Below are 9,267 nucleotides of genomic sequence, written 5' to 3' on the forward strand. Positions count from 1 at the left end.
AGTTTTCTGTCCCACCAGGTCCCACAGCTGTTTAGTCCCCAATAAACACACAGAGGCCTACATTAATTATAAACGGATTGGCTAATAGCTCAGGCTTCCTATTAACTCTTATAACTTATATTAGCTCATAATTCTTGTCTGTGTTAACCACGTGGCTTGGTACCTTTTTCAGCGAGGCAGTCACATCATGCTTTCTCTGTGTCTGGATGACAACTGCAGACTGACTCTTTCCTTCTCCCAGAATTCTCCTGTTCTCCTTGCCTCACCTCTACTTCCTGCCTGACTACTAGCCAATCAGCATTTTATTAAACAAGTACAAGAAACAAACCTTTACAGGGTAAAACCATTGTCCCACAGCAACCAAGTAACTATGGGTGCAATCCTCTAAAAGCCAGGAACAAAATGCTTCCTGCCTTTGAATTGCTGTGATGACTGTTCTTGACTGTCAACTGGACTACATCTGGAATTAACTAAAACCCAGTGTTGTAGGAATTTAACAGAGTCACTGTATCTGGGTAGACATTAGAACGAGTAATTGTTTTCTAGAAGTACTTGGCCTTGAAGAATCATTGTGGCAAACAGTAAAGAATCTTTGTGGAAAACAGTGATGATCCTCCCTGATTTGTAGAACTGTTTTTCTGAAGGGGTGTTGCAGGCTTCGACACCTCTTGCACATCTGAGGCTCTTGGATTATTGTGTATTGCAAATGATACACAATAAAGGGCTAAAGTCATGAGTGCATGTGATGCTCTCCTGTAGAGACAGGTAGATTAGATAGGACCTGGTATGAGAAATACTTTAAATCCTCCCCCCCCAAAAAAACCCTTTGTGTAACAATCAATAAATAAGCTTTTGTACGGCTGTTTGCGGTTCAGTTCAGTTCACGAAGCTGGACTTCCTGCTGTCACAGGCCTTAACATTTCATCTTGGAGTGAGCTTTCTTTAACTGACCCATGCAACACAGAGCACCCCGACACCCAAGCAGCTGGACACATCTGTGAGAAACTTTTTCTTAATTAAATTAAGTGGGAAGATCCATTTTTAGACTGGGTTTTTGAGATGGGAAGATCCGCCTTTAATCTAGATCTTTCGAGGTGGAAGATCCGCCTTTAATCTGGGCCATGTCTTTTGCTGGCAGCATACATAAGGACACGGCAGAAGGAAGCTTGCTCTCTGCCTGCTCACCTTGTTCTTGCTGGCAAGTCCATTCCTTCCCTGGCATTGGAGTCTACTTCTCCAGTATTCCAGCATGTTCTGAAGGCCAGCAGAGACAACTGAACTACTGGGTTCTTAGTAGACAGCCGTTGTTAAGCCACAGACTGCAAACCTCTCTAATAAACCCTGTCTGTCTGTCTGTCTGCACACACACACGCGCGCACACACACACACACGGTAAGTTCTGTTCCTCTAGAGAACTCTGGCTGATATAGTTGCCTTCCTTGGGAAATCGGTCCCAGCAGTTGAAAGTCCGACTAATACTCCCTACAACATTCCTGAAGCAGAAACACAAACCTACGTCAAGTCTGAGCTTCGGTCCTGACTTTGCCTTGTAACCTGAGTGGAGGTTGAAAAGCTCAGTAGTTACTGAGCAGGAACTGGAACCGAAGCCACAGGAAAGACAGCCACGTGTGACAGACCACACATGGCAGAAGAGCATGGTGATATAAGAAGAGCCTTGGTGATCCTAGCCAGGCCTGCTGCCTCCGTGGCCTTCTATGTGGTGACCAACTCATCCCAGGCACAGGGGCTAATGCAGCTGGCGTGTTTGATGCTTGAGCAGGGTACAAAATTGAGGACAATGTAGCAAGATGCTGATGGAGGCAGAGAGCCAACCAGAAGGGTTCCAGGTGACAGCTTGAGGAAGGCGGCTCTGAGCAGCTGCGTCACACACGTGGGTGTGAGAGTGCAAAGCCATAAGCCCTCAGTCGGGACATCCTAAGAGCAACCAGGGTGACTCAAGGAGCACCTGCCACCCGGCAGCAGCCCTCCGACCGTCTTTCTCCAAGGCTTCAGTTTCATCACGCCCACCCTCCACTCCCATTACATCCTGCCACCTGGATTGCTGGCCCAGTATACGCAGCAGCTGTGTGTCCTTATGCAAGTTATGACGTAGGTCAGCAAGATGGAGACCTGAGGGTGGATTCCCAGCCCCCACATAAAAAACTCGGCATGGAGCCAGGCGGTGGTGCTGCACACCTTTAATCCCAGCACTCGGGAGGCAGAGGCAGGTGGATCTCTGTGAGTTCGAGGCCAGCCTGGTCTAGAAGAGCTAGTTCCAGGACAGGAACCAAAAAGCTACAGAGAAACCCTATCTCGAAAAAAATAAAAAAAAAAAACTCGGCATGGGAGCTGGGAAAAGATGTCTATAATCCCATAGCTGGGAGGCAGAGACAGGAGGATCCCTGGGGCTTGCTGGTCAGTCAGTCCAGCCAATCAATGAGCTGCAGGTTCAGAGAGAAAGAGAGAGAGAAAGACACCCAGTATCAATTTCTGGCCTCCACACGTCTACTCAGTTGGTCAGATGTGTGTGTGTGCACGCGCGTGTGAGCACACATACACACACACAGGGTGGGGTAGAGGCAGAGACAGAGATAAACACAGAAAGATTACACACGAAAGGTAGAAACAACTCAAATGTTCATCAGAGATGAACAGCGAAACCAAACGAGACATGACTACAAAATGGATTATAATTTGACCACAAAAAAGCACTGGTGTGTTACAAAACAGATGAACTATGGAAACATTATGCCAATTAAAAGAGGCTAGTCGCAAAAGACCAATCATTGTGTGGTTCCAGGCATGTCCTGGACATTGGAATGTCCTGAGTAGGTAAATTCATGAAGACAGAAAGTAGATTACAGGTTATCTAAGGCTGGTAATTTGGAGCAAATGTGGAATGATCAATAACGGTTATGGATTTCTTTGGGGGTGATGGTGATACAGCTCTGTTAGTATACTAGACGCCCCTCTGTGCATCTGTGAGGATGTTTCCAGACAGGTTTAACCAAGGAGTTAAACATTCACCTACCTGAATGCGGGTGGCACCATCTCATTGGCTGGGGTTCTGGACTGAATAAAAAGGAAAACACGAGGAAGCAAGCTGAGCACCAGCTTTCATCTGCCGGCTTCCTGGGCTTCCAGATGTGAGAAGGCCTGACTGCGTGCTCAGCGGCCCCTTGCATGCTCGGAGACCCCCCGCTGCGTGCTCAGCAGCCCTCTGACTGCTCTGAGACCCCCTGCGTGCTCGGAGGCCCCCTGCGTGCTTCGAGGCCCTGCTCCGAGGCCCCCTGTGTGTTCCGAGGTCCCCCTGTGTCCCGCTGTGTACTTGGAGGCCTCCTGCATGCTCCGAGGCCCCCCCTGCATGCTCAGCGGGGGGGGGTGTGTGCATGCTCGGAGGCCCCCTGCGAGCTCTGAGGTCCCCTGTGCGCTCATGCTCAGAGGCCCTGCTGCACGCTCTCACCACCGCAAACTCTGCGATGTTTCCCCTGCCGAGGTGACTGTACCCTCATAAACCATGAGCCAAAATAAACCTTTCTTCCTTAAGTGCCATTCACTACGGATTCAGTCACAGCATGTAGGACAGAATGGACACAGGGGATTGGGTTCTTTGTGTCCGTGGCATGAAGGATAGAGAAAGCTGTGGAAACACCCTGGATTAAAGAGGCTGAAGAGACATGACCCCGGGTGGCTTCTGTACTATAGGAAAATGCTGTAAAGAATTTCACAACAACTGACAAAACTGGAACATGAATAATTTAGATAAAAATATGATATCAATGTAAATTTATGAAGTCTATGCCTGTAGTGTGGTTACATGAGAGGAAAGTCCCTTTCCCTCCTTTTAGTTTTAGAGATTCAACCTCACTACTCTCGAACTTTCTGTGTAGCCCAGGTTGACCCCTAACTAACTCTCTGTGTGTCTCTCTGTCCCGTGTCCCCGTCCCCGACCCGTCCCCCGTGTCCTCGTCCCTGTCCCGTCCCCCGTGTCCCCCCCCCCTCCCCGCCTCTCGGGCCTCACTCACTATATATCTCTACCTGTCCTGGAAACCACTACATAGACCAGGCTGACCTTGAACTCCCAGAGATCCAGCTGCCTCTGCCTCCCAAGTACTGGGATAAGTATGTGTGCCACTGTGCCATGGTTGACCTCAATTCTCCTGTTTTAGCCTCCTGAGTAGGCACTAGACTACAGCTACACAATGTCAAGTTAGTGGTAAAAGGTCAAATATTATGTAATTTGTCCTTAAATGTTTCAAGAAAAACGGTGCGTGTTTGATAAAATTTTAGTGACAGGTAATCTGGGGGAAGCGAGTTCAGGTATTCTTTGTAGCATTTTATGCTTGTGACTTGAAAATTTGGAATTGTTTATAAAAAAAAATTTTTTTTAGTAGCCAGGAGCAGTTCTAGAAATGTTACCTGCCTAGCGTGCGCAAGGCCCTGGGATCAGACCCGAGAATAAGATTGGGAAAGATTAGCTAGGAATGACTTTTTCTCGCTGGGCAATGCAGAACCGAGCATGAAAGTAGGTCAGAGTGAGTTCTCCCTCTGTGTACGCAAGTGCGTGCATGTGTGCATGCGTGTGTGCGTGCATGTGTGTGCGTGTATGCGCACGTGCATGTATACACATCAACACTGCTGAGAGTCTACCTGTGATGCAGAGTGCTTCATTTTCCTGCTGCTTGCTCCAGGCTCTGTGACCTGCCACCATCTTTCCCTGATGGCATGCGGACATGATTGCAGGGTGAGCTGCGCACTCTGGCTGCCCACCCGTGAGTAGGCAGGTCATGCCTAGGAGTCACTGGATTCTGAGAGGTCTGTGGTTCTGTGTATTGAAGATGGGAAAGAAAAATTATAGGGCTTATATTTATTGATGGTCCACTCTGGCCAGACCTCTACAGGATGGGTCAGCTGAGGCTCAAAATCTTCTGTAGCACATACAGGGATCCACAGCAAGCAGACAGCAGAACTTAAAGCCAAGCCTAGACACCTCCCCTCCTGACCTTCAAAATGGACCACTGCTTCTGAGGCAGATCTCTCTCTCTCTCTTTCTCTCTTTCTCTCTCTCTCTCTCTCTCTCTCTCTCTCTCTCTCTCTCTCTCTCTCTCTCTCTCTCTCTCTCTCTCTCTCTCTTCCTGGCCTTCAAAATGGACCATTGCTTCTGATGCAGAGGTCTCTTTCTCTCTGTCTCTCTCTCTATCTGTCTGTCTCTGTCTCTGTCTCTCTCCTCTTGCTGTCTGTCTGATGTGAGGTCAACATCTGCCCCCATTCCAAAAAAATAAAACAAAATCAATGCTGACAGGAACAGATCCAAACAGGCTCAGCCAACTTTGGAAAGCAGCCGCAAGGGCTGCCATCAGCTCTGTTTTGAATCTGGGGTGATGTTCAGAATGTCTCTGAAGGGGGAAAAAAACTTACTTCTGCTTTAATCTGCCAAAACAGAAAAGTCTCCAAGGCTAGAGTCAAGCCTTTGGTGCTGTGTAGCCAGACATCGCGGTACACACCTGGTACCTACGGAGGTCAAATGTTTGAGGACTCTGCCTGCCACAGGGAGCCACCTAGGAGGAAGCTTGCTCTATGGATGGGTCTGGTGAGATAAGAGTGCTCCAGGGGGTGGGAAAGGGGCTTCCTGGCTTCTCAGCCTCAGTTCTCATCCTGTATGCCATTCTCAAAGCCTTGTTTGTCAGCTGGAGAGTCAAAGAGGATTTCTGGAAGAAGAGATGGTAAGCCAGGAACTGCTGACAACAAGGACAGGAGCCACCTGCGTGGTCAGATAGCAGCTCAGGAGAAAGTGGGCTGAAATGCATTAATCCCCTGTAGGCTCCTAGAACCAGCCATGCCCCAGGTCCCTGCATCTTTTAATGAAAGTAACAAAGAAATCTGAGTTTTTATTTAAGAAAGTTACATTTTTTTTTAACTATAAGAATAACATAAAAGGGGGGCTGGAGAAATGGCTCAGTGGTTAAGAGCACTGGTTGCTCTTCTAAAGGACCTGGGTCCAATTCCTGGCATAGGCATGACAGCTCACAATCATCTGGGATGCCAGTTCCAGAAGATCTGACACCATTTTCTGGCCTCCTCAGGCACTTCATGCATGTTGTAGAAAGACGTACATGCAGGCACAACATCCATACACATAAAATAAAAATATTTTAAAGAGGAAGAACATAAAAAAACATCTTAACCAAAACAGTACTGGCCTGTTTGCAACAAGTTTGAAGTACAGACCCTCTGCAACAGCCAAGGTGGGGTGCAGAGAACTTCAGATGGGAGCTCCCTCACGTGGTGTCTTGGTTGGGGTTACTATTGCTATGATGAAACACTGTGACCAAGGGTGGAAAGGGTTTATTTGGCTCACACTTCCACATCATAGTTTATCTCTGAAGGAAGTCAGGACAGGATCAAAACTCAAGCAGGGCTGGAACCAGAAGACAGGACTTGATGGAGAGGCCATGGAGGGTGCTGCTTACTAACCTGTTCCCCATGGCTCGCTCAGCCTGCAGCCTGCTTTTTTTTCTTTTTTTAAATTGATATTTACTGAGCTCTACATTTTTCTCTGCTCCCCTCCCTGCCTCTCCCCTCCCTCCTTCAACCCTCCCCCAAGGTCCCCATGCTCCCAATTTACTCAGGAGATCTTGTCTTTTTCTAGTTTCTACTTCCCATGTAGATTAGATCTATGTAAGTCTCTCTTAGTGTCCTTATTGTTGTCTAAGTTCTCTGGGATTGTGGTTTGTAGGCTGGTTTTCTTTGCTTTGTGTTTAAAAACCACCTATGAGTGTGTACATGTGATAACTGTCTTTCTGTGTCTGGGTTACCTCACTCAAAATAATGTTTTCTAGCTCCATCCATTTTCCTGCAAAATTCAAGCTGTCGTTATTTTTTTCTGCTGTGTAGTACTCCATTGTGTAAATGTGCCACATTTACCTTATCCATTCTTCGGTCGAGGGGCATTTAGGTTGTTTCCAGTTTCTGGCTATGACAAACAAAGCTGCTATGAACATAGTTGAGCACATGTCCTTGTTCAGCCTGCTTTCTTATAGAACTCAGGACCACCACCAGCAGGTGAAACCAGCCACAATGGGCTGTGCCCTCTCCCACCAATCAGTAATTAAGAAAATGCCTTAAAGCAGCATTTTGGAGGCATTTTCTCAATTGAGGTTCCCTCCTTTCCAGTAACTCTGGCTTGTGTCAAATTGACATAAAACTAGCCTGCACACATGGGAAATCCAGAATCTGGAGGTCCTGGGAGAAGAAGAGAGCTGGCCAGTCCCTGCCCCAGGAGGTCTCAGACAGGAAGATCAAGGGAGATTTTCAGGTCTGATTTATGTGCCTGGTGTTTCACAAGGAGCATTAGTTAGACCTACGTATATCATAGCAGCTTATTGGTTTTCTCGGGGTTGCCCCAATTAGCATAGTAGATTCCTTCTGCTGGGCTCTTGGTACAAGCCAGTGTGTTATTTGGATAATTTCACATAACCCTCACAGCAGTCCTAATAGGTGGGACAGTACCAGCACCATTTTCTAGGAATAATTCCAGATAGTCCAGAGAATGATGTCGTTCTGAATGAGTGAGTTTACTAAGCTTAAAGCAAGTCAAAATAAAAGAACAAATAGCAGACAGACAGAAAAACATCATCAAATTGTACACTCAAAACAACACCCACATGGTGACTCACAACTGTCTGTAGCTCTAGTTTCGGAGGACCTGGCACTCTCCCACAGACATACATGCAGGCAAAACACCAAGGCGCATAAGATAAAAATAAATAAATTTAAAGAACCACCCAGCAGAAATGGACTTTGGGAAGGGTGTTGAGTCAGTCAGCTGGAGATACAGATAGAGTCCAGGATGAACACGTTTGAATGAGGTTTCCAGGAAAAGTAAGTCCAGCCAACTGAGGGCTCACAGCATCTAGCAGAAACTGACTGCAATGTTGAGGCAGTCGGCTGGAGTTCCCAACTCCGCTGTCAACGAGCCAGCCTTCTGTGGATTAACTTCTGCCTTCTCTTTCCCACTCCGGGGTAAGCAATAGGAGCATCTTCAGGAAGTCATTTCCCTTCCAGCTCTTCTCAAGGACACAGTGTCTTTACTCTTGGGCTGTTCTCCCCCAGCCTTTGTCGCAGAGTTGGGGTAGGCAGATCATGTCCAGATGAGAGGCCTTCAAGGGCACTTTGAGACAAATATACTTGTTCTGAAAGAGTGGTGTTGGGGGGGCACCCTGCTTCAAGACCAACTTCTGAAGAAACCAAATTCTCATAGTCAGGAAGTCACACTGCTCCGCAGTGACAGAGCAATGTTTTAAACTCAGCACATCATACCCCCAAACCCGTGCCTTTAACCACGATGTGTTAGCCACGGTGTAGAGTTGCAGAAGGCTTCGGCTAGATGAACTAATATCAATCTTTCCTGTTGGTGCAGTCCTCAGAGTTTATAATGCAAAATCAAATATGCAATATCACTAAATCATTTTTGTAGACATGGAAACAGCCCCAGAAGTAGAAAAATTACTTGCTCAGTCACTTGGGAACTGAGTACCCCGCCCAAAGGATGAACCTTCTCAACCTGAGGTGTAGTGTGAAGAAACTCAGCGTGTGTGCTGAGATAGGGGGAGCAAGCCTCATCACATCAACCGTGCGGAAGAACAGTGATGGACTCCGTCTGGCAAGCAGGGTCTTTAAGAGGTAAGGGACCAATGGGTACCACAGATCCAATTGCAGAACACAAGCCCCGCTACAGTACTGAGCTCTGTTTGCACACAAAGGTTCCCAGCTCCAGCCAGGCCCACTGATTTTTCAGCAACACTTGATATGGCCAAATTCCAGTTTAGCCAGACAGAATATGCTTCCGGGTGTTCCCAGGGGGAGTCCGGCTATGACAAGAGCCCTTTTCTTCTCAGAACATCCTTAGAATCAAAAGCTGCAAGACTGAGCTCAACTGTCTCAGGAATTCCAACTCCTTCCCCAGAGCATCTACCTGTCTGGCTTCTCTTCTGAGGAAAGATATTCCAATCCAAGCCACATGGACCCTCTGTGTTAGGCTGTTCGGCCAAGCTGCCAGCCTTGGAGGCACCGTCCCAGAGAGACAAGGCAGGGCTGTCTTTCCCAGTTCCCTAGCTGACCCACTGGAGGAGCAAGCAGGCAGGGGACCAAACAACAGGACAAAGGAACCAGGACAGCAGCTGTGGAAGTGTGCCAGAGGACTGAAACATGAGCTGTCCCACCTGCTCTCTGCATTGGAAAAGCCCCCTGCCCTGGCCTTCCTTGAAG

This window comes from Chionomys nivalis, chromosome 8, assembly GCF_950005125.1.
Source record: "Chionomys nivalis chromosome 8, mChiNiv1.1, whole genome shotgun sequence".
NCBI classification, from domain to species: Eukaryota; Metazoa; Chordata; class Mammalia; order Rodentia; family Cricetidae; genus Chionomys; species Chionomys nivalis.